This window comes from Mustela putorius, unplaced genomic scaffold, assembly GCF_011764305.1.
Source record: "Mustela putorius furo isolate JIRA1106 unplaced genomic scaffold, ASM1176430v1.1 tig00000799_pilon_pilon_pilon, whole genome shotgun sequence".
NCBI lineage: Eukaryota > Metazoa > Chordata > Mammalia > Carnivora > Mustelidae > Mustela > Mustela putorius.
The window spans coordinates 129,647-155,777 of NW_025421483.1; the positions used below are offsets into that span (position 1 = coordinate 129,647).

The 26,131-nt window shown below is 37.0% G+C and overlaps 2 long non-coding RNA genes and 1 other non-coding gene across 4 annotated transcripts in view; 2 read left to right on the plus strand and 1 right to left on the minus strand.

Annotated features, from left to right (window-relative positions):
- Window positions 1–5,996: 5,996 nt before the first annotated feature.
- Window positions 5,997–17,686, plus strand: LOC106004668. Of its 2 annotated transcripts, none has more exons than XR_006608054.1 (11): window positions 5,997–6,036; window positions 6,648–6,668; window positions 8,409–8,429; window positions 9,214–9,234; window positions 9,838–9,858; window positions 10,469–10,489; window positions 13,318–13,338; window positions 14,062–14,082; window positions 15,721–15,741; window positions 16,373–16,387; window positions 17,667–17,686. It is a non-coding gene; the product is annotated as an uncharacterized LOC106004668 (long non-coding RNA). The 2 variants fall into 2 exon arrangements; XR_006608053.1 differs by lacking the exon at window positions 17,667–17,686 and adding an exon at window positions 17,015–17,038.
- Window positions 11,125–11,231, minus strand: LOC123393310. Its single transcript, XR_006608056.1, has one exon. It is a non-coding gene; the product is annotated as a U6 spliceosomal RNA (small nuclear RNA).
- The window catches only part of LOC123393308, a 38,400-nt gene continuing 29,943 nt past the window's right edge, over window positions 17,675–26,131 (plus strand). Inside the window, exons 1-4 of the long non-coding RNA XR_006608055.1 lie at window positions 17,675–17,690; window positions 17,985–18,011; window positions 18,490–18,510; window positions 18,899–18,919. This is a non-coding gene — a long non-coding RNA (uncharacterized LOC123393308). The remainder of the gene's footprint in view (window positions 17,691–17,984; window positions 18,012–18,489; window positions 18,511–18,898; window positions 18,920–26,131) is intronic.

The following is a 26,131-nucleotide window of genomic DNA, read 5'->3' on the forward strand; positions in this document are numbered from 1 at the left end:
TCCATGTGTCCCATGCAGGTGTATATAGGTATACGTAGATAAGGACTACAATTTGAAACTACTGTTATAATATAGATGAAGTATATGTGTTACAAATCAAAACCACAATGAGATATCACCTCACACCAGTCAGAATGGCTAAAATCAACAAGTCAGGAAATGACAGATGCTGGCGAGGATGCGGAGAAAGGGGAACCCTCCTACACTGTTGGTGGGAATGCAAGCTGGTGCAACCTCTCTGGAAAACAGCATGGAGGTTCCTCAAAATGTTGAAAATAGAACTGCCCTATGACCCAGCAATTGCACTATTGGGTATTTACCCTAAAGATACAAATGTAGTGATCCAAAGGGACACATGCACCCGAATGTTTATAGCAGCAATGTCCACAATAGCCAAACTATGGAAAGAACCTAGATGTCCATCAACAGATGAATGGATCAAGAAGATGTGGTATATATACACAATGGAATACTATGCAGCCATCAAAAGAAATGAAATCTTGCCATTTGCAACAACATGGATGGAACTAGAGCGTATCATGCTTAGCGAAATAAGTCAAGCAGAGAAAGACAACTATCATATGATCTCCCTGATATGAGGAAGTGGTGATGCAACATGGAGGCTTAAGTGGGTAGAAGAAGAATAAATGAAACAAGATGGGATTGGGAGGGAGACAAACCATAAGTGACTCTTAATCTCACAAAACAAACTGAGGGTTGCCGGGAGGAGGGGGTTTGGGAGAAGGGGGTGGGATTATGGACATTGGGGAGGGTATGTGATTTGGTGAGTGCTGTGAAGTGTGTAAACCTGGTGATTCACAGACCTGTACCCCTGGGGATAAAAATATATGTTTATAAAAAATTTAAAAAAAATAAAAAAAAAGACACAAAAAATTAAATGACTTGTGCAAGGTCACACAGGTAGTAAGTAGAGGAATTAGAATTAAAATCCAAGTGTTCTAGCATCTGAACACCCACTGTATGTATCTCATGAAGACTAATCTGGACTCCCTCTCTAAAAAGAGTTCCATGAGAATCATAAGCTTTTTACACTGTTTATCCAAACTCTTGTGGATTTTTGCTATTATTCCTCAGTGTCAACTCCAGAATATTTAAGTCCCTTTCTATTTCTCAATTCAGGAAAGACACACATGAGTAAGCAAGAGGTGAAAAGAAAGGAGTACATAGGACAACTAAAGAAAGTTTAACCAAGACTTAACGTCTTCCACGTTCCCTACAGAGTTTCAGCCTTTACAAAGAAGACATAAATGACCTCCCTGTTCATCCCCAGTCCTTTGTCTGGCCTCTGGGCCTCTGTCACGGCACCAAAGCACAGGATCTTTCCACTCTCTGTGACCAAATCATAGGGGAAGGGAGTGGAGAGCTTCTTCCTGAAGCTTCTCGTCAAAGGGGTTTAACTCTGATGACTTTAAACAGCTGACCTCATCATTTACCTGTGTGTCCATTTAGCACAGTTTACAAGGGAACTGAGCATGCTTCTGACTGTTTCTCTGGCATGAATCCTTGATATCTGGGGATCTTGTTCTCCCTGTCTTCCCCTTCCCAGGCAGGTCCTAAACTTAGAATGTCAGTCTTTTTGCTTCCCCATTATCCTAGATTTGATTAGGTAAGGCTAAAAAGCCCAGGAACACAGGACCTCAGTCTGTGGATTTAGACTAAATGAGTCATTAAAAGTTGAACCTAACAGAGCGTTGTTAAATCTTGTCTTTTTAGAGATTGGTTAAATAAGTTTCCAAAAAAGATGATGGAAATGATCTAAGATCAATCTTCACACAGGAATTTAATCTCTACCATAAGGCAAATAAGACAAATGCTCAGCCTTCTGCCACTGAATATAGTGGGGTTCATGCTATAGTAGTTTACATATCACTAGTACTGTCATGATTTAATACTGAAAGTTCCAGAAACATTCCCTATTATTTAGGGTTTTGTTTTTGTTTTTTAATAAGAGGAACACTCCAGAGAGTAATAAAAAGAACGAGAGAGAGAGAGTCAATATATAATAAGAAGTTAATTTACTTTTTAAAGGAATATTCCAGAAAGAGAAAACTCCATGCAGTACAGAGGAAAGCGCATTGAACTTTGAATCAGAAAAATTGGAGGTGAAAACTACATACACTTTTTTCACATACTCAGGCACAGACTCTCTACACCTTGGTCTTCTTTTGTTATAAAATTGGAACGTTTGTAACATTGTCTTTTTTCAGTTCTTGAAGCTATTACTTCATGGAGAGGAGATTCTCCAAAGAGGAAAGAAAGAAAGAGGGAGGAGTGGAAAACAGGGGAAAGGAAAGGTGCTAGATGAAATCAGAATATTGAAAATACAGTAAACCTGGAGACTTCCCTGAGATTTTCACTCCTGGGTAGTGTCCAAGGGGGAGGAAGATTCAAGATCCATGGGTGGTAATCCATGTGCCTACTGGGGAATGGAGAGTACAGTTTCTGTAAAGACTTCTGGGAAATGGATGGATTATTTAAAGCATTAACTCTAAACTGATTTGAATATTTGTTATTGCTCTTTAGTATTACTGCAAGGATCCATGAGTAAGTTTTTCTTCTTTCAAAATCTGTTATTATAGAGCTCCCACACTAGGCAGAGGATATCTTGTCTTATCTGGGAAGATATGCTATGTCAGAGAGAGAGCACTTGAGGTTCATCATTCTCCACCTTCTCCTTCATTAGTTATCTTACCTGCACCATGCTCACCTGTCTCACCTTTCTCCCCAAGCAATGACACACCCCTTCTTGCTTTCAAGCAAATTCCTGTACTCGTGTTATGTCATGGGACCTCTACTCCCAACAGCCATAACTTCTCTTTTCTGTATCCTTGTACTTTTCCATTAACTCCCTCTCACTCTTAGAGCAAATTTGATTTTCGTCCATCCCAACAGGCCCTCCCTGGATTCTGTGTCCCTTTCTAACTACATTACCCCCTCACCCCCACAAAGAAGGAAATTATGCTATTTACTTTGGCCGTGGCCTTGGGAATAAGTTACTGCTCACCCCATTATTGAAAATATGCATTATTTCTCCATGAATTGAGAGTGGCATAATAAGAACTATTAAAAACCACTTTAAAAATAAGTTTAGTTGTTAACTAATGTATTATAAATATACAGGGAGACTGTTACAGATGAGGGTTCTGGAGCCAGGCTGCCTAGAGTTGTATGCCAGCTCCCTATTTACTGGTTCTTTGAACAAAGGCAAGTTATTTAATTTCTCATTAAACTGTTACAATTTCAACTACCAATAGAAAAACTAACAGAAAAGAAGAGAAAAGTGAGAGAATATAGAATACATGAATGGAGAAAGAAGAAAATTGAGGTGATAAGGCTTAAATCAGTGTACTGGAACTGATTCCCATTTATTGCCAAAGCAAATGAATACATTTTCTAAACAAAGGGAAGACAGAGAGAGGAATGAAGGGCAGAAAAGTAAGGAATTAGGGAAAGTGACACAAAAAATTTTAAAAATTTAAAAAGAGATAATCCTGGTTGACAGATTTTTTTCTTCTAAGCTATATGCTTCTGACAAAATTTTTCATATTGAATATTTTTGGTCACAATAAGTAAAATTACTTCTTGCTCAAAAATCTTGATTTCATGATTTTCCTAAAATATCACAACTTCCAGGTGCTTCACAACCTGAATAAGTTTGTGAATTACAGGTTTTAATTTAATGTGACCCAACCAACACCTATGATTAAATTAGTGAAACAAAGGAAATTATTTGGTCTATCTTGATCCAGGCCACAATCTGTGGTGATGTGAATCTCACACTCTACTATTGTTGAAATATGTAGGGTACTCACTTAAACCCTTCCTTTTCCAAAGTAGAGCTCCCAAATTGGCAACCACTAGCCCAGTGCCACCTATACATGTGTTCTGGTTGACTAGCATCACATTATTTTAAATTCTGAATGTGAATGCTTCTAGATAGAGTGTGCACTTTTCAAGAACCAACTTCCCCACTATCCCCTTAAACTGACAGATTCACAACTCATAAGACTTGCTGATGCAATTGGTCATGTGACCCCCACACAGACAACCAGGATTTCCATTTAGAGTGGAAAATTTGGCACTGTCTAAGATAACTAATTCTGATATTCTCATTAGGCAGACTGTCCACAGAAGCTATGCCCTTAATCTAAACATACATAATACTTAAGTGTTTTGGCAGGATATTCAAGTCTTATAATTAAGATTTTTATCTGCTTCTTCACTTTGAAAGTAAGTGGAAACATTTCACTGTCATGCATTTGTCTTCAATTGGACAAGACTACAAAATTCTAAGTTCAAAAATTTCCAAAAATATATGATATATGTTCCTCTCTGTATACCTTTGCCTGTGGCAGGTACCAGTGGGTGATCATAGTTCTCTTTCCTGCTCAGCCCACATACAATCTAAAATTTTTTTCATGTCCTGGGATGCTACTAATCAATGCTACTAATTGATCAGATTTAGTCTATTAACTCAAATATATTTATCATGCCTAATATGGGTCAATGTTCTTAAATCCTAAGTATATGGGTGCTATCTTTTATAAATTATCTTTATTTGGTAGTGGAAGTAGCAGTATGTTACCTTAGTCTATAGCACCTAGAAAAGGCAGAATCTCTTCCCAAATGCTGAGATCTTAACATTTCTGTGAAAAGCTACTATTTCCCCCTAAACTCAACAAACTGGCAAACAAAAATGGAGTCATAAATATACAAGTAAAAACAAAATAATTTTAAGAGAAATAAGCTGCAAATTTTTAACTGCCTAAAAGCTTTCTTACTAAATATAATTTTTTAAAATAATACGTCGGCCCTTAAACAACATTCAGTAGAGAAATAAAGCTACATAAGGAAAAAAGATTTGAATAGGGAAAATAAGAAAGAATGGAGAAGAAAACAATAAGGAGGAAGAATTTCAGCAAAAATTTCCAGAACAGGAAAATGGAAGACCAAAGTAGGTTCTAAAACTTCAAATCATAATTTCACACATAAATAAAACCTTTGAAATTCCATGGGAAAATTAATTCATCACATACATAAACTTGTTTCAGTAAAGAGGTCTTGACATCTTAATGTAAGATTGGTTCCTCTCAAGGAAGAAACCATGGTTCTCCACTGCTGCCAATCTCACTGGAACATCAATGGGTATAACTAAGGTACTGAGGTAACCAAGGAATAAAAGGGATTTTTTTTTTAAAGAGTGAAATCACACAGATCAGCAAACCAAAACAACACAATGAAGTGCTCATGAAAATGCCCTGTCACGGGCATTCAGAACTTTCCAAATGACAATAAAAGGTGTAAGGGGAAAATAGAGAAAACAGAGAAGAAGTAAGCTAAAGCTGAAGACTTTAAACACAATGAAAGCTTCCTATTTTTCATAAGAGTTTCATTCCTTTGTAGTCACTGAATAGTTCTTTCCATAACAATTCTGAAAGAATTTATCAGCTTTTCTATCCATTATTATTTTTGATTTTTCACCGTAGCCATGCCTCTAAGAAAGGAGATATAATTCCCATTTTAAAGATAAAGAAATTAATGTTTTGAGAGTTTAGTGACTTATGTAGTCATAAAACTAGAGAGAAGTGAAGCTGGGACTCTCTGGTCTTGGATGTTTATTTATTTATTTAAGAAAGAGATGATTGTGCTGGAGAGAATGGGGAGGGGCAGAAGGAGAAGGTGAGAGAATCTTAAGCAGGCTCCACACTGACCCCATCACAGGGCTTGATCTCATTATCCTGAGAACATGACCTGAGCCAAATTAAGAGATGCTTAACCGTCTGAACCACCCAAATGCCCCTAGTCTTGGATCCTTAATCTCAAGACTATTTGTACCACACATGTGGGCAGGAAGGAGTAGGATTGCCTACACTTCATGCTCTCTGAAAGTCTAAATCAGGATGACATTATACTTGTCTTTGTTTGTTTGTTTAAACAAATTTTATCTCTCATAGTTCTCGTCATTTTTCATCACAGGTGATGCAAAAACCCTCAAAGTAACTCCAGAACCTTTATGTAAGTTTCTCTTATTTTTTAACTCCAGTTTTTTGTTTGTTTGTTTGTTTGTTTTGTTTCTTCTTTTGTTTTGTTTTTATTTTTGTTTGGTCTTCTAAAAAGTGCCTACTATTGGGTGGGGGGGCTGGAGCGAGGTTAAGTAGGCACATAAAGGAGGAGGAAAGGAGACATCTCACTATTTTACTGTTCTCCTTTTCCTTTACCAGTGTGAGGAACTTGAGGATGATTTCAAGATCCCTCTAAGTGACAATTTTCTTATTTAGTAAAGTGGAAACTCTGCTAATAAAATTAATTCATAGGTGAAAGGAAAAATTCTGTGGTTGGATGAAGTTCTTTACCAAAAACAAACAGAAAATTTTAGAAGGATTTGATAATAGGAAGATAGTAAAAATTGAGAACAAGAACAATAATTGTAGGAAATATGATTTTAAGAGTCTCTTTAAGAAAAAAAAAGGGGGGGGGGGGGGGGGGGGGGATGTAAGCCAGACTTACTTCCTCCTGCTTTCCACCTAAATATAATAATGTAGTAAATGCTTGACCTGAAGTTCCCTGAAATGTACATCTTTCAGTCATGTTCTCTCCAGACTTACCTCTTTATGTTTGTATTTTAGCAGGTTCAGCAGGACCTATAAGTGAGTTCCTTTTCTATGCTTTAATTCCCATGTGCTTTGTTAGAATATGTAAGACTCTGCTACTCATGGATGTTTTTATTTCCTCCTGCACAAATTGTCAATTCTTTTCTCCTTCTTTATCCCCTATTCTTATTTTAATAAGCTGGGAGCCTTCTGAAGAAGTAATAGTACTTCCTCAGTACTAGTACTATTAGTACTATTACTAGTACTATTACTATATTATAGTAATATATATTACTAGTACTATAGTACTAGTACTATTACTGAGTACTATTACTGAGTACTACTACTAGTAGTAGTACTAGTAGTACTAGTAATAGTACTTTTAAATTTCTCAAAATCTTGAGACTCAATTGGCAAGGGAAACATGTTAAGAATAAAAGTGTTAGGAAGGTAGTACGGTCCCTTGCTAGAAATCCCAGTCACACTCAGAGGAAGAGAGCAGCAAGTCCCAGCTCTGACTGACTGAGGGTCCCCCACTGTCAACAAAGAATAAGTCTGGAAGAAGTGTCCCAGTAGCATCTTAATGACATTACAACAAACAACTCTGGCAGAAGCACTGGGAATGAGGGATGGGTGAGAGACAGTTGACACAGAAAAGGAAAAAAAAGTCATAAATGTAAACAGTGTCCTATACATGTTCTGAGATTTTACCAGTCACTTAATGGCCTGTTGCTTAAATTGGGCCCAAGGATCTATCTGCATTAGCCTCACCTTGGAGTTTCTTGGCAGTGAAGCATCTCTACCTAAGACCCACTAAATCAGAATCTGCATTTTTAAGAAAATCCCCAGGTGCCTTAGAACCATTACTAACAGAGTTTCAATCCCTTATAGCTAGAAAAGGAATAAAAATTTGAGTGCACTAGATCCAAGTTTAACCAGGTCTTCCATCCCTTCAGATTCTCCATAGCAAGAATAACTTTAAAGTCGATGACAAGAAAAATGAAACTCATCAAGGGTTCATTCATTTATTAACGTATTTCTATCCATCACTTCTGAGGATGTTCCTAGGGCACAGGCAACACTAAAGGAAGAAGAATAATTTGAGGATTAGAGCTCATGACAAATCACACGCTGAGTCTGCTCTTCCTGGAGCATTTATACACATGAAACCTGATTAAAATAAAGTCAATCAAGAATAAACACTGGGGAAGTGTCACTAAAGCACATGTAGCCCTAGAGGTACAAAGAGGTGTCTGTATGTATGGTGTTTGTAAAGAAGGCTGTTATTGGTAATCATGTGGGTCAAGCCTCAAGCTCTTTACCAGCCTACTGCACCTATGAAAGTCTTGAGCCATCTGAGAGTTCCTATTCCCTTTTGTGCTCAGATATTGCAGGCCAAATTACTCTAATAAGGGAGCTGAGGTCACCCACCAGGAGACAGAAATTCCCACTGTCTCCTTCAGAAGATGAGGCCATAGGTTCTGGCTAAATTAGTTCAAATTAGCCCAGCTTGAAAAAAATCAATGGCTTGTGGAATCTACTGAGTTTCAGTGATCCATCAGGAAAGGCACCCTGAGCACTGCATCCCTGCAACTCCAGCTGTCAGATACCAGTGTTACAGGGATCGTCCATGGTGGAAAATGAAGAAAAAATGTATTTATTATTCTTCTGAAATAGAAATTTTGTTCCCTGTGTCTGCATTTATGATGTTCTCCCAAGAATAATTTCAGTGCAAACTAAATTTTCTGTGCCGAAGAACAATTCTAATTAGTCTGTCTTATTTTTCTCATATATTAGCTGGAACCATTGGACCCATAAGTGAGTTCTTTTTCTGTTTCTTAACTCTAACACTCGTTGGTCTTCTGTGAACTATGGGACTTCTCCTTACAGGAGCTCTTTCTATATCCAGGCTTTCTTACTCATACTAATTGACTGCATGATTACATTTAAATTACAGACCCCTCCTGATGCTGAAGACATCAGAAAAAACAAAAAACAAAAAAACAAACTACCCTGAACTGTCACTGAGTTTAAGACAAGGGAAAGTAAAATCATTCATATTTAAAATAATATGAAATACAAATAAATATTTAAAACCAGAGGAAACATCCCATTATTATTATGAAAATAATTAAAATAACTATTTGTGGACTTCCTTAAACTGAGGAAGCACTCCCAGAACAGGTGGTTCTAGGAGGAGGAAAAGAATAAGCATAATAAAGACAAAAGAGGAGGTGGTAATGGGAAAAAAAAAATACAGAACTGACATCCCACTTACCCCAGGAATGTTAGTCCTTTGAGAGAGCTGAGTGTTGGGTGGGCAGACAGAGAAAGGAAGGAGGAATGAAAGTGAAGGAAAGATTTACAACCTTTAACCCCAGTTTTATATGTTCACCTCTGCCATAGTTTTCTCATTTAAGATGAATGCCAAATGACTTAATCTGGAGGGAAGGCTATGGGGCTTCTTTGTTAAAATTATCTACTGAATTGCAGTAGTAATGCTCCCTCTGGTTCAGCTGCTTCACAGTTTCTTTAAAAAATATTGGTGGCATGAGCATTCATAATGTCAAACCTGCTGATTTTCCTCTTCTTTGTATTTTAGTGCAATTCACAGCACCAATTCGTAAGTATCAAATTTGCTTCTGCACTCTGGTTCCTTTAATTTCTCACCCATAAAATCTTAAGTACTGATCTGCCCTGCTTTCTTGATGCCATGTTTCTCAACTTCTCGAGTATTCCTATTACACAGTTTCCAAAGAAGCCATGCATGAAGTAGAAAGACTACAAAGCCCATGGGCTAGCATAAGAAAATAGAAAAGAAAAGGATCCTCTTAACAGCAGTCACAATGCCCTGTCAGCAAAGGAAGGTTTGCTTTTCAAATAACAGTGAGATCTTAATGGAATGAGAGAAAAAAGAGAGAGGAAAATTTTTAAAGGAGACATTATGAATTAGTATGGAATAAGTTTATTGCAATCCTCTAAAGGTTGCAAATATTACTGTAAACAAGGGGAGGTCCCATTCCTGGAAGTCCCCTATATTGTACAACATGGAGCCTGCCTGAGGATTGCCATGCAAACAACCCTTGATGTTCCTAGGATTTCTACTTACGACACTCCCTCTAGAATAAGGGTTAAAGAATGGCTATTTCCCTCAGAGTGATAAAGCATACTGATTATCTCCCTCTCTCTCCTCTTCTCTTTCTCTCTTTCCCTTTCTGTTTCTCAGCAGGAGCTACGGGACCTATCAGTAAGTTTACTGCCTGATTCTTCACTGTAGAGAATTTTAATTTAGTTTAGTGTCTTAGGGACCTTTCCCTGGATTCTATGTTGGGATTTCAGGGGTTTGGGGTCCACATTTTCTTGGTCTTTTTGTTGTCTTCTATCTACCATTTCAGTAATCATTAATGATAATGTGGATGTACATTCCAGTACCAAACACAAACTATAAAGTGGAAGATGAACTCTTGAAAGTTTCCAGTGGCTTATCAACATCACATGAAGGACTTTTAAAAACAGAATGAGATAGACACAAGTGAAATTATAGGGGAAAGGAAGAAAATTAAGTTTAAATGTAGAAGGATTTTTCCAACCCTCTGCGGGGTTTATATGGGCCAAAAGCGTGACTTCTATTTAGTACCTTTGCTACTTAGCCTCTCAGTGAATCCATTAGATAAGGAAGCCTTTATATGTATTAGCATCCATGAAGAAAGTCAACATCCCTACTACCCCATTGTAGCTGAGCCCAAGTTTAATGGCACAGATTCTCACCAGGAAAGCATGCAAATGAGAACTATGGGCTCCAGAACCAGAGAGCAGCTACTGATTTCTTTTCTCTTTCCTTTTGTTTGTTTTTCTAGAGCTCTCTCAAAAAACCATTGGTAAGTCATCTAATGCTCAGTTGATTTTTATTTCAAATGATTCATGCCTATGGACTCCAAGATCAGATTTTTCCACTGTCTCATTATCCCACTCAGAATTCTTAGAGGGCAGATTCCCCCAGGTTCTGCAATAAAAAGATACAATGAAGCTGAAATACGAAGTGAAAAAATAACCCCCCACTAGGAGAGGTCTTTTCTAAATTCTATAATCTAGCTTTCTAGAACCAACATGTAATAAAGATTTGGAACATTACACCTAAACTTCTTGCTTTCCTTGAAAATAATTTTTATCAGATTATGTTCTTAGATTAATTTATTAGATTATGTTTTTCTTACTATCTAATTTCTATGAAAAATTCTGTCCACTATAGTTAGGTTTTATTTTTGTCAACTTTTAGAAACTTGTCCTATTGCATTTTTCCATGGAAACATTAGAAATAATGGTTAGGTTCCAAGATATAGTTGTCCATAATTACATATTTACAAACTAAGAGCAAATAGTTATTGCTTCACACACTAGGTTATAGGATTCCTAAAAAAAAAAAAAAAAAAAAATAGGAATTTGTGAAATTAGAAACCTAAAAAAATATTTGCCTGACAGAATGAATGTAAGTCCTGTATCTGTACCTAGTCACTCTTGGTGTGATTCCTTCATGTATCTGCATATCATCCTTGCACATGGGCCACGCTAATCTTCTCTGTATTGTTCCAATTTTAGTATATGTGCTGCTGAAGTGAACACTCCCTATATGATTCCTGTAATGGTTTACCATTTTTCTAATTCTCCCATGCATTATTTTGTTGGCTTTACATAGTATTTCAATGGTGGTAGGTAAGTGGGTATTATACCCATCTTGAGAGATGAAAAAGTTGAAATTCAGAAGTCATTCCTCAAAAAATAGGGAAGTAAGATGATTAATGAAGTTAGAACTAAAGTTATGCTAACTCTTGAGTTCTTTCCACTACCATTTTGAGTGTTCAAAAGGGTTTTAGTTAGAAATACAATGCACTTGCACTTAGAATATTAAAAATAGTGGACAAAAATGCCTATGGGGAGAGAAAGTGAGAGAAGATGCAATACAAGGAATAACAGAATAAAGGTATATGTTAAAAAGAGAAAAATCGAGAGAAATTTAAAAGGAACAAAGTAGGAAGGAAGTTGAAGGCAGGAGATTGAGTTGGAGGCAGGAGAAGAAAAAAGAATAAATGAATATAAATAAAGCTATGAAAGAAGTCTACAAAAGAGTCACAAGTTAAAAAAGAAATGGGTAAGACATACAGGAAAACAAAGAAAACAAAATAATATTTGAAATGATTATCTGTCTAAATTTTTAGTGGCTTATACCAGAGGGTAAATGTCCTAAGAAATCTAATCCAGGATCAAGGGCATTTTTTAAAAATAGATACAGTCAAGCAAATATTAAATTACTTGTGCAAAATACCTAAATTTCTGGCTTGTCTACAACTCATGGCCTACAATATCCACAACCGGTAATCTACCTTCTAGCTTTTTTACACGGAAAAAAAAAAAAGTTCAGAGCTAAAGGTTGGGGACTTATGGGTTAGAACTGGGATATTTCCCATGATGAGTGCCATGAAGCAAGGAGCTATGGAGAAGAAAGATAATGTAATGCCCACTGAAAGGCGGGGTGGTCTTTTTAGACTCAGTTAACCATACAGACTCACATAATGATCCCAGCTTTCGCCAGGCTACTCAGTGGGACTTAAAGAAGGAAACACAGCTTGCCACTAGGGAAGCATCAACCACCTCTTGTCTGTGACAGTAGTCCTTGATGTGGTCTATGCAAGTGTCTGCATCGCCACCCAAGCACCCATTGCCTCCCACAGGAGTTGCTTGGAATTAGAAGACCAAGAACCAAAATAACCTATAAGAACTCCACAACATAACCTGCAGGGATTCTATAAGGAACATGATCAAATACATGGTCACTACACTTAGGGAAGCCCAAAGATAAGGCTTTCTGAAGGGTATTTATAGTTTTCCCAGTTAACATGCAATTTATCAACAAGAATCATTCTTCCTTACATTTTTAAAAATTTTTATTATTTATTATTTGTTTATTTATTTATTTTAGAGAGAGAGTGATTGAGGGAGATGGGAGGGAAAGAGAGAGTCTTAACAAGTCTGTGTTCTGAGCATGGAGCACAATGTGGGGCTCGATTTCGTGATCCAGATGTCATGATCAAAACTGAAATCAAGAGTCAGATGCTTAACTGACTGAACTACCCAGGTGCCCCAAGGATCATTCGTAAATTAAAGGAATGTTGTCAAGTAAGATAGCAGGTTTAGTCAGAACTAGAAAATCAACTGAAGGCCAAATTCTCATTGAAAACTGAAGGTTTTGTTGACTTTTCCCCAGAGATACAAGCCAATCAAAGCAGTAGTCAGTAAACTGGAAACTGAGAAGACTATATCCTACATCCTACCTTCATGGCTACCCTAGAGCATATAGAAATAGGAAATAGAAATATTTTAGTACAGGGTGATCCTTTAAAAGAGCACCAACTTTTGTTACTGACAGGAAAGAAAATATAAAGAAAAAGACAAAGTTTATATCTTTAATGTCTCTAGCCTTTCCTAGGTTGACAGTGATTCTAGAGAGATCCTCGTCTCAGGTTGAGTTGTAATATATGCTAAATATCTCTTTTGCTTTGTATTTATCATACTTGGATTAGTTCTCCCTAATGTTATTACTATTATCACTTCTTCTCGACCTCCCAAAGCCTCACCCTAGAATAAAATTAATGAAAAGTTTATTCTTCATACAAACAGTCATACTAATATCCCAATCTTGATTTCTTTTTAGTGCAAACTCCAGGACCTATTGGTAAGTTTCCTATATATACATCAACTCATATATATTACTCAAATTCATAAAAGGCAGCATAACATTTTTCTAATAATAATTATGGTAGGGGCGCCTGGGTGGCTCAGTGGGTTAAAGCCTCTGCCTTCAGCCCAGGTCATGAACCCAGGGTCCTGGCATCAAGCCTCACATCAGGCTCTCTGCTTGGCAGGAAGCCTGTTTCATCCTCTCTCTCTCTCTCTCTCTCTCTCTCTGCCTACCTCTCTGCCTACTTGTGATCTCTGTTAAATAAATAAATAAAATCTTAAAAAAAATTATGGTAGTTTGTCAGTATACATTAGAAGAATGTTCCAAAGCAAAGATGCAATAGAGAGAATCTGGGGGAAGACATAGAAATGAGAAAGAAGACAAAAGAAGGAAGGCCAAGAGAGTGAAAAACAGTGACATGAGAGAAAAAAGATGAGGAAAATGAAGGGAAAGTAATACAAAGATTACACTTCAAACACCTGTAATAGTTAAAGGCAAGCATGAAATGTTTCTCCCTCTAACTACAACAGGGTTACAAGTCTCCTAGGGAAAGATCTGATTCTTATGGTGAGGACACAGTCCAGTAAAAATATTTAATCCTGGTGACTGGGATTTAGTAATTCTGGCAAGGTATTTAACTGTTCTCCTTTGGAAAACAGTGGTATGTGTGTTTATCATGTTCAACAATCACAATAATTTGTTTGTTTCTATTTTTAGTGCAATATACTGGGCCCAGTGGTAAGTCTCTTATCTATCTTTTTCCTCTGGTGTTTTCTTTGATCTTCTAGACTGTATAGAGGACTTGTCCCCTGTCCCAAATGTATCTATTACCATAAGGACAGTGGTTTTAGACACGTTTTCATGCATCTCAGTTTCATTTGCTGAGAATTCCCTAAAGTTATTTCTTAAGAAAAAAAAGTAAGAAAATGTCCCCAGGAATGGTCATAATGGCTTCTATAATAATACAGAATTTTCTAAAGTAACAGAGAAAGAATAATGGTATCTTTTTACTTCTGAAATAATTTGTTGTTCATAAAGGGCCTCTTCAAAGACAACAGAGACAATATAAAGAAAATTTTTAAAAAAGGAAGCAGAGAAAGACAACTATCATATGATCTCCCTGATATGAGGAAGTGGTGATGCAACATGGAGGCTTAAGTGGGTAGAAGAAGAATAAATGAAACAAGATGGGATTGGGAGGGAGACAAACCATAAGTGACTCTTAATCTCACAAAACAAACTGAGGGTTGCCGGGGGGAGGGGGTTTGGGAGAAGGGGGTGGGATTATGGACATTGGGGAGGGTATGTGATTTGGTGAGTGCTGTGAAGTGTGTAAACCTGGTGATTCACAGACCTGTACCCCTGGGGATAAAAATATATGTGTATAAAAAATAAAAAATTAAAAAAAAAAAAGGAAGCAAATTTTAAAAGAAATATAAAAGAAGAGAAAAACAATCAAATTTAAATAGACTGAGGTCTTATCAGTTTTCTTCCAAGTGTCCTGGGAAAAGTGCACCAAAGAATAATACTAAGGTTCTAGTCTGCACAGAATTCCCCTATCTTTTCTCCCAATACCTTCTCTTTCTTCATGTCCTATCCTGTCCCATGTCCCAAACACCAACACCAGCACACACACACACACACACCCCTTCAGTGAACAGGATATTATGGTAGGTGGGCTGCAATTATAGAAACTGCCAGATACATCAGACAACTACAAACTATAAATGAAAGAGAGTGAAGGGTAAGCTAATATTGTGACTAGGTAGGGCAAAACCAATGTCAAACTCGAGGGTGTCAAAATAAACCAAACTCAAGTCATTGTAAATTCTGAGTCTGGAAATTACGAAACAGCATTCCAAAGTTTAAGCCAAACAAGAGGACATTATCAGAAGGCAAGTCAGATATACTCAAACATTCCTTCAACTAGCTGAGCTCTTGTATCAGAAGCCGAGCTGAGCCTTTGGGATGAAGTCATGAACACTACATCAAAAAACTTATGAAGTGCTATAGGCTGGCTAACTGAACATGATAAAAATAATAAGATGGAAAGAATAAATGACTTTCAAAATAAGTCATGAATAAGAGAGGACGATTTGGTTAACCTCTAGTGCCATGGAGTTTAAGCGCCCTGAAAAGGGATGGAAAGGAAGGAGGACAGCCATACTCCTGTCCCAGACCAGCAAAAGACCTGAGGATATGAAGCATGGGGGTAGGAGCTTAAGACCAGATGATGCACTGATCTAACAGGAAGGTTTTAGAGTTCCCTGCATCCTCCCTGTGGTTACCCTTTCAACCCCATCATGGAAGAACTGAGTTTTCTTCCTTCTATACACACTGATTTCTCCCTTTCTTTCCCTTCCATTTTTCCACCAGGTGAAACTTCAGAAATGACTAGTAAGTTCCACACTTGTTCTTATACAGTAGTTGCCTTTGGCTTCCTGCAGAGTCTGTAATCCTTTGCTTCTGTCTTGTGGGTATAGATATTCATGTTTCTCCGCCTCTTGCTTATTCCACTATCTGCCTGCATCCCCACCCAAGGAATGAATGAGTGAAGAGGAATACAAACCCCCTTAATAACCCAAAAAACTTAGATATACTATATTACATATCTATATATAGATATACTATATTACATAAACATATCAGAGGAAACTATTGTCAACAAGGGTGGGGGAGGACATTTCTATGAATGAATGAAAGCTTGCACAGAGTGGCAGAAACAGGGAGTAGGAAAGTAAAAGCAGCACAGTTTAAATTACCAATCTCCTGTAGGATTTGAAACATTTACCACTCACTGCAAAAAGGGAAGAGATAACTCTCTTTCCTGAAGCCTCTCAGACTAAGCAGGAGGCAGAATCACCCAAGGCATGATGGCAGCTGGGTTCTCCAGTACAGTACACAACATCTATAAGGGTTAGATGGTCCCTCCATGAACATTTCTGATACTCCCTCTCAGAAAACGAGAAGGAAAATTAACTCCTCTTTTCACCAGTTTTCTACACTGACTTCTCTTTTTGTTTTTCAGCTACAGGATCCTCTTGTAAGTTTCACTGTCTCCCTTCATGATGGAACTCAATTATTTCCAGCACTGTCTAACAGATCTACTTAAACAAAAATTATCCATCCATATTGAGATAGCCATAGCTTAAGGCTCCTATTTCCTTTACCCTTATTTTCCCATTACCCAGAATTCCACTAGGTTATTAATAAGTTTCTAAAATGTTCACAGAGTCACATAAAAAATTAAAGAGCAGAGAAAAAAGTTTCTCCATGTTTCTAAAGATTGGGAGGGACTTTCCATACAGAAGAAAAAAAAATGAACAGGGAAAACAAATTCAGGAGATATTTCTATTTTCCAGCTGGGTCATCTATATGAGCAATTAGTAAGTTGTTTGTTTGTTTCTTTGCTGTTCACTTAATCAAAGTCCAGCAATGTCTATTGAAATTCGAGTTCTAGTACACGAACTTGAAACTTAATTTCTTAGCGTTTGCTTCTCCATTGACCTGAATTCCACCAGCTGACTGTAAGTTTTCTGCAAAGTTCAAATACACCTGATCAGAAAAACTTTTCAAGAAGTTTTATCACTAGAAAATCTACCAATAGAAAAAATGAGTAGGAGAGTAAATGAGCAGGGGGCAATAAGAAATGTCTCTGCTTATTTTTTAGTAGGATCAACTCGTCACAAGAACAGTAAGTCTGCGTATTCATTTAATTCTCTGCCAGGGACTCAACTGGCTTTTAGTGGGGTCCAAGAGTCTTTATCTGACCATGTTGTTGTGCAAAGGGCTTGAGGTACTTTGCGGCTCCTTGCTATTTCATTATCAAAGTCCCTCTGGGTGATTCATGATTAAAGAAAGTTCTAACAGTACAGATTTACATTAATAGGGAGAAAAAAAGTTTTGCTTAGTTACAGAGACCACCAAGAGGCTGCCTACAGAAAAGGAAAAAATGATGGAAGAGAAAGGAGGGGATCAGAAGTTTCTGAAACGGTTTTTCATTTGGACCTCCTGCCCTACCTATCCAGTTTGTTTTTCCACATTTGAATTCCAAGACATCTGAGGACAATTTCCCCGACCATTTGGGATTTTAGAGGCTTGAAGCTCCTATTTCTTAGACATCCTGTATTCAAACTACCGATAATTCTCCTAGTTTTTAAATAATTTTATGGAAGAAGTCAAATTGCATGATTTACATATATAATGAAGATCAGAAATGAAGGCTTCCCAGTGGTTAAAAATAGCTTGTTACAAGGGACAAAGCAAATTGAATGGGGAAGAAAGGAAATGGAGGTAACAATTTTCTCTGTTCTGTTTTCCAGTTGGATCAGTTCCACCTGCCTTCAGTAAGTCCTTCCATGTTTCTTCCACCATGGCGTCCTATAGCTTCTTTCCCTGGCTATGCTGGGATTTCTGCGCATGGTTACATATTTCCTTAACCACTAGCCGTTCCATGGACAAATTCCATGCTTATTAATGTTTTTTGAAAGTTCAAATCTTGCTCATTTACACTGAAAGTAAATAAAGACCAAAGGGAACATTTTCCCTATTGTTATAATGACTTAATGAGAAAGAACTCTAAACCGAGAGTGGGGAGAAAAAGTGGAAAAGGCTTACAAAAATACTTCTTTGTATTTCAGCTGGTCCACCACCTTCAATGCCCAGAGGTAAGTTTAGTCTGTTTTGGTTTTTGTGTTTTTTGTGTTTTTTTTTTTTTTTGTTTTTTTTTTTTACTATTTTCTATTGTTGTCCTCTACATGGCCTATAGAACTATTTCTGCCCTACTCATTTCTAACTCCTGTGCAGCAGCCAGAGACTCAGCTCTCACATTACTTTGACTTCTGTTCATTCAGTGAAGTAAACTTCCATTTAATTTCAAACATTTGTTAAATTTGCATCTCTTCAGTGATAAGAACTATACACGTGCTTTAACTACATTATATCCCATTTAATCCTTGGAGTAAATTAACTCTTTTAAGGGCTAAGAAACCAAGGCCACATACTTGCCCAGGAACACAGTTCACTGAACCATAGTTGGAACCAAGAGCCATGTGACTACCAAACTTCTTCCTCACACAAATATGCTTCCCTAGAAGGGAACTTGTTCTTTCAAATAATTACTCACATATCTATTTTTCTTTTTAGGTGTGCCCCCGCCTCCCATAAGTAAGTATTCTGTTTCTCTACTATGGTTCTCAGGTCTTAAAGTCTCTTAAAGTTATTTGAGTTTCTTATTGCTCTCTTGCTTTCTTACTACACAGCTTCCCCTACGTTACAGATAATTTAAGAATATACTGATGAAAAGAAGTAAAGTAGCATATGTCAACAAAAACAACAAAAAAATATCCTGAAAAATATAAAAGAGGTAGCCAAAATTTTTGAAAGAAAACAGGAAGTTCAAAGTAATGTTTAATTGGAGAAAGAATTTTGAGTGTTCCCTCAAAGTATGCTTTCTTCTTAGTCTACTCAGAGACACCAGGGGAAAATGTTAGATAATACTATGTTTACTCTATTTAAGAAAAATTACATGGCTTTCTTTTTGCTTATTTTTTAGTGATTTCACAGAGAACCTCAAGTAAGTTCTTTGCTTCTCAGCCTGTCAAATGTGAGATTTTCCCCAAGAAGATATATTCTATTCCTAAAGTGTACAAAAGATTGAGATTCGTGTTTCTCATATTTGTTTGCTTTCACATTACCCAAGTCTTCGAGATTAGACTTCCAGACAATCTTTTTGATCCATAACTACAAGAGTTCCCATTACTTCCATTCCTAACTCAATTTCCCAGGAAACAGCAACAGTGATTCATTATTTAAACCAGATCAAATACTGACAATGGTGATCTTTAACATAGAATTCATGAAACCACATTACACACTATGTTCAAATTTTCCATTATTCAAATCTGGTCCTTGTATCTATGTTACAAAAGATTTTTATGCAATACCAATATCCTTTGGGGTTCCTCAGATTGAAATTAAATTACATTCCTATTAAAACCCAAAGTTCTGGTTAAGACTTTAAAAATTCAGATGCTAGTGGAGCCCAGGAAGATAATACAAATGAGTAGGTGAAGCACATCACCTAGAAACAGTAAAAAGATCATGTATAGTCTAAAGAGGGTAGCTGCTGCTCAGGTCTAGCCAATTTCTCCATGCAAGAATATAGAAGTAGAGTTGTCAAAACATCTCACTTAATCCAGATTTTAGATAAAATGTCCTAATTTTTAAACCATGGATCTCTCTAACAGATTGCAAACTTGCTTATATAACCCTCTATTTCCATCTAAACACATTCTGATTGTATTTTATAATACTAACTTTTGAACAATTGCAATAATGTTAAGACACAAGGATTAGTATCTTAGAAGGGAGAATTGGAACAGTTAACGTAGACATTCTACATGTTCTTTCTGAATCCTGAACAAGGAGACTAACCAGCTATGTAATCTCACTGCCAGATGAAATACTGAGTCAAAAGGGTCAATGGAGCAGACCCAAGGATGAGGTTGGAAACCGCAGATGTTCATGTTTGGGAATAAGCCCTATAATTGGGAACAACTGAGTTTAGCAAAAGGCACTATTGGTTTCGCAGGTGGAAATTATAATCCAGAACCTAAAGTGAAGAATTTAGTGTCCTTTTCAGTGGAGGTACCAGAAAGGGTGGAAGGAGAGATTTTAAAATCTAAGATTCAAGAGATTGGGAGGAGATAAAAACATGCCAAAGGCACTAGAGAATACACCACCTTCTTTCTGGCTGGCTTGGTTTTGCCTGCTTTGTTTTTTATTATTATTATTATTATTATTATTATTATCATTATTACACAGCTAAGCTTAAGCATAAATAAAGAGGGGCTGGAGGGTAGAATGATTTCAGAACCCAGAATGGTTAAGAATTGGAATTGAGACTCCAGAGCAAAGCTGGGATCAGAAAATACCCTACATATCTGCCCTAGCCATGAAAACAAAGTCACCTGCACAGGACCAGACCTAATCTGCTCAGGGCTCAAAGCCCTGCTGGAAGTGTGCCATCCATGCTATACAGGATCCCAAGCCAAAACACTTGAGATCTGGTTTGGTGATGCGGCACCCTGTTAGCTAAGGCAATGAAAACCACAAAAACTCCCCACAAGAAGGGAACTGCAGTGGAATATCCACAGGATAAAACATGACCCACAAAACTCATTCTCAAGGAATAAGAGACACCAAAAATATATGAAATGCATGAAGAAACCCAGCACCAAAGTGACATTTCACAAGCCCCGACAAATTGAAGAATTTCAACCCAAAGAAATACAATCTGAAAGAAATAAAATAATAAACTTTAAATCGTCAGAGATATTAATGCATTTAACAAAAATATACTGGGTGCCTATTCTAGACATTTAGAATATAATAGTAGGGGAAAAGCCACTGCACTCAAGAAGTTAACAGTTTTAAATAAAAACAGGAAAATAATAACAAATTAACATATAATTACACTCCAATAAATACCATGAAGAATTATAAGCAGAGTAACAGAAAAGACTGGAGAAAGATGGTATATAGAGGGGAGAAAGAGTGTTTCAGGCAAAAGAACAAGGATGTAGGTTCTGCTGTAGGGATGCATATTCTAATGCAGATAGATGAAAAGAAAGATGGAGGATGGTAGAAGATGAGGTCAGAGAAACGGGCCACATATGTGAGGCCTTCAGTCCTTGGTAGAAAGCAGTAGATTTTTATTCCAGCCATAATGAGGGCTCACTAGTGGGTTTGAACAGGGAGTCATAATGTCTGCTTTATAATTTTATATCATCTCTCTGACTACTGAATGGAGAATTAACTGCCAGAGAGTGACAAGGTCAAGCAGCTCAAGAGAAGAAGCAGGAAGTCCAGTTAGTAGGACTGGAATTAAAGAACCACCAGTTACATGTGAGTGTGACAAGAAGCATAGTGATCAGGGTGAAGGTGGGGAGAAGTCTCCACATTCCATGTATTTTTAGGGTACAACCAACAGAGTCTGCCATTACACTGGATGTGAGTTTAAACGGAAAAGAACTAAAAGTAATTCTTGGGTTTGGGGCCAAAGCAACTGGAAGAATGGGACTACTTACTGATCTAGGTAAGATGGGAAGAAGGGCAGATTTAGAGGAGGCAATCGAGCTCAGTTTTGTACATGTTAAATTCAAGATGTCTTGAACATTTTTGACTAGTTTATTAAAAAGTCTGCACTTAGTAGGCCATGGGCATGGTCTCTGACACATATCTCTTCCTTACCCATTAACTTTTGGGGTAGAACCTATAATTTTTAGTCATTTTAAACTATTAAAAGCCCTCAGGCCACTCCTCTGGAAATACTCCATTTTAGCAATCAATCTTAGGCACACTGACTCAGAACAGGGAAGAAGTACAGTCTCCTTCTCCTTTCCGTCCACCTCCTTTGATTATAGTTCCCACTGAGCTGAAGCTGGAAAGATGGGTTTCACTTAATTAGGTGCGCAATTTCCCTCCTCTGTTAGTTGCGGTCTTTCTTCTGAGGATATGAGACTGGATACCTTTCAATGTCATTTAGGTTAGGCACTCCAATGTCTTGTAGAATATGTGTTGAATTTTTTGAAGGAATCTGCAAGAACTTGCCCAGTTCTGAGGACTCTACTGCACAATCTCTGATGTGAGAGTATTGACTCCAGTATGGCCTATTCCAGAGCCCCTCAACTCCCTCTCCACAGTATACCTCATAGTCTGTTACTACCATCACCAAATAGGTGTAAAGTTGAGTAAGACACCAACACAAAATCTCAAGTTTGGATTGCTATGTCTGTTTTGCTTTTTTTTTTTCTTTCAAGATATTATATTAATTTGAGTTAGTTAATACATAGTATAGTATTAGTTTCAGGGGTAGAATTTAGTGATTCATCCCTTGCATACAACAGTGCTCATTACTTAATGTAATAAGTGCCCTCCTTAATGTCCATCACCCATTTACCTCATCCCCCAACTCACCTCCCCTCTAGCAGCCCTGAGTTTGTTCCCTATCATTAAGAGTTTCAGAAACATACATATATAATATATATGTGATATATAATATATGTAATATATGTGATACATACATATATAAATCTACATATTTATATATCACACGTTTTTTAAAACTTGGATTTTACAAACTTAATATATAGTGCAATATTGATTTCTGGAGTAGAATCCAGGTGATTCATCACTTATAACACCCAATTCTCATCATAACAAATGCCCTCCTTAATACCCATCACCCATCTACCCACCCCAACCAACTCCCTCCATCAACCTTCAGTTTGTTCTCTGTCATGTCTTGTCTCTTATGGCTTGTTTACCTTTCTCCTTTTTTTCTTTACCCCCTTCCCATATGTTCATCTATTTTCTTTCTTAAATTCCACATATACACAAGATCATATGGTATTTTTCTGACTTAGTTCACTTAGCATAATACATTCTAGCTCAATCCATGTTCTTGCAAATGGCAAGATTTAATTCTTTTTGATAACTGAGTAATATTCCAGTATGTGTGTGTGTGTCTCATGTATTTTTTTATCCACTCATCAGTTGATGGACATTTGCACTTTCTCCATGGTTTGACTTTGTTGATAATGCTGCTATAACATCAGAGTGCACATATCCCTTCAAATCTGTATTTTTATATCCTTTGAATAAAATTCCTAGCAGTGAAATTTTTGGATCATATGATAGTTCTGTTTTAAAACATTTTGAGGAAACTCCATACTGTTTTCCAGAATGGCTGTGCCAGGTTGCATCCCCACCAACAATGCAAGAAGGTTCCCCTTTTCCACATCCTCACCAATACCTGTTATTTCTTGTATTGTTAATTATAGCCATCCTGACAGGTACGAGGTAGTACCTCATTGTGGTTTTGATTTGTATTTCCCTGAAAATGAGTGATGCTGAGCATCTTTTCACATGTCTATTAGCTATCTGGATTTTTTTGGGGGGGTGTGTGTGGGGGAGTATCATTCATATCTTATGCCCATTTATTAACTGGATTGTTTGGTTTTTAGGTGTTGAGTTTTATAAGTTCTTTGCAGATTTTGGATACTAACCCTCTACTCAGATACGCCATTTTCAAGTATCTTCTTCCATTCTGTAGGCTGATTTTTAGTTTTGTTGATTGTTTCCTTTGCTGCACAGAAGCTTTTTACCCTGATTAAACCCCCAAGAGTTCATTTTGGTTTTGTTTCCCTTCCCTGTGGTGACATGTCTGGGAAGAATTTGCTATGGCTGAGGTCAAAGAGGTTTCTACCTGTGTTCTTCTCGATGACTTCAATTATTTCTTGTCTCACAGGTATTTCATCCATTTTGAACTTATTTTTTGTGTATAGTGTCAAAAGTGGTCCAGTTTCATTCTTCTACATGTCTGGCTTTCTCAACACCATTTGTTGAAGAGACTCCCCCCACCCCCACAGTGGATATTCTTCCTGGCTTTGACAAAGATCAGTTAACCATTTAGTTGTGGGTCCATTACTGGGTTCTCTGTTCTATTCCATTGACCTATGTGTCTGTAGAGTATCATAGTGTCTTGCTTTGTAATAAAGCTTGAAGTCCAGAATGATTATGTCTCCAGTTTTGTTTTCTATTTCAGAATTGTTTTGGCTATTCAGGGTCTTTTGCAGTTCCATACAAATTTAAGGATTGTTTGCTCTAACTCTGTGAAAAATTCTGGTGGCATTTTGATAAAACTGCATTAAATATATAGATTCACTTGGGTAGTATAGACATTTTTTTTTAAAGATTTTATTTATTTGACAGACAGAGATCACAAGTAGTCAGAGAAACAGGCAGAGAGAGAGGAGAAAGCAGGCTCCCCGCTGAGCAGAGAGCCCGATGCGGGGCTCGATCCCAGGACCCTGGGATCATGACCTGAGCCAAAGGCAGAGGCTTTAACCCACTGAGCCACCCAGGTGCCCCAGTATAGACATTTTTAACAATGTTTGTTCTTCCGATCCATGAGCATGGGATGCTTTCCAAATTCTTTGCAACCTCTTCAATTTCTTTTATAAGTGTTTTATAATGATCAGAGTATAGATCTTTTACTTCTTTAGTTAAATTTATTTCTAGATATCTTTGTTTTGATATAATTGCAAATGGGATCGATTCCTTGATTTTTTTTTCTTCTGCTTTGTTTGCTGTATAGAAATGCAACAGAATTCTGCACATTGATTTTATATTCTGTGACTTTGCCGAATTCATGTATGAGTTTCAGGAATTCTTTGGTAGTGTCCATCAGGTTTTCTATGTAGAGTATCATGTTGTCAACAAATATTAAGTTTTATTTCTTCCTTACCAATTTGGATGCCTCCTTTTTCTTTCTGTCATCTGATTGCTGAGGCTAAGACATCCAGTACTATACTGAACAACAGTGGTGAGAGTGGACATCCCTATCATGTTCCTGACCTTAGGGGAAAAGTTCTCAGTTCTTCCCCGTTGATGTTGATAACAGCTGTGTGTCTTTCATATAATAGCCTTTATGATGTTGAGACAGTTCCTTCAGTTCTTCCTTTCTTGAGGGTTTTTATCAAGAAAGGATACTGTATTTCTGTCAAATGCTTTTTCTGCATCTATTGAGAAGATTATATGATGCTTATCCTTCCTTTTATTAATGTGGTACATCATATTGATCAATTTGCAGATGTTGAACCACCCCCCTGCAAGTGTAAAACTTGGAGTAAAACTTACTATGTCGAGGTGAATTATCATTTTAATATACAGTTGGATTCAATTGGCCAGCATCTTGCTGACAATTTTTGCTTCCATGTTCATGAGAGATATTTGTCTATATTCTCCTTTTTAGTGGGGTCCTTGTCAGTTTTGAAATTATGGTAATGCTGACCTTATAGAATGAGTTTGGGAATTTTCCTTACATTTCTATCTTTGGAAAGAGTTTCAAAATAATAGGTATTAACTCTTCCTTAAATGTTTGTAATAATTCTGCTAGGAAGCCATCCAGCCCGGGGTTCTTATTTGTTGGGAAATTTTTGATTACCACTCCCAATTTCTTTGCTAGTTATTGGACTGTTCAGATTTTCTATTTCTTCCTGATTCAGTTTTGGTCATTTATATGTTTCTAGGAATGTATCCACTTCTTCCAGATTGCCTAATCAGTTGGCATATAATTGCTTATAATATTCCCTTATACTTGTTTATATTTCTGTGGTGTTGGTTGTGATCTCTCCTCTTCCATTTATAATTTTATTTATTTAGGTCCTTTCTCTCTTTTTTCCCATAAATCTGGCTATGGGTTTATCAATTCTGTCAATTCTTTCAAAGAACCAACTCCTAGTTTCATTCATCTATTCTACTTTTTTTAAAAAAATTCTATATCCTTTATTTCTGCTCTAACCTTTATTATTTCCCTTCTCCTGCTAGATTTAGACTTTATTTGTTGCTCTTTTCCCAGTTTCTTTAGGTTGAAGGTTTGGTGATTTATATGAGAGCTTTCTTGTTTCTTGAGAAAAGTCTGTATTGCTATATACTTCCCTCTTAGGACTGCCTTTGTTGCCTCCCAAATGTTTTGAACTGTGGTGTTTTCATTTTCATTTGCTTCCATGTATTTTTAAAATTCTTTAATTTCCTCATTAACCCATTCATACTTTAGTAGAATGTTCTTTAGCCTCCATGTATTTGTGGTTTATCCAGACTTTTCTTGTGGTTGACTTAAAGTTTCATAGCACTGTAGTCTGAAAATATGCATGGTATGATCTCAATCTTTTTTGCATTCGTTGAGGCCCAATTTGTGACCCAGAATGTGATCTATTCTAGA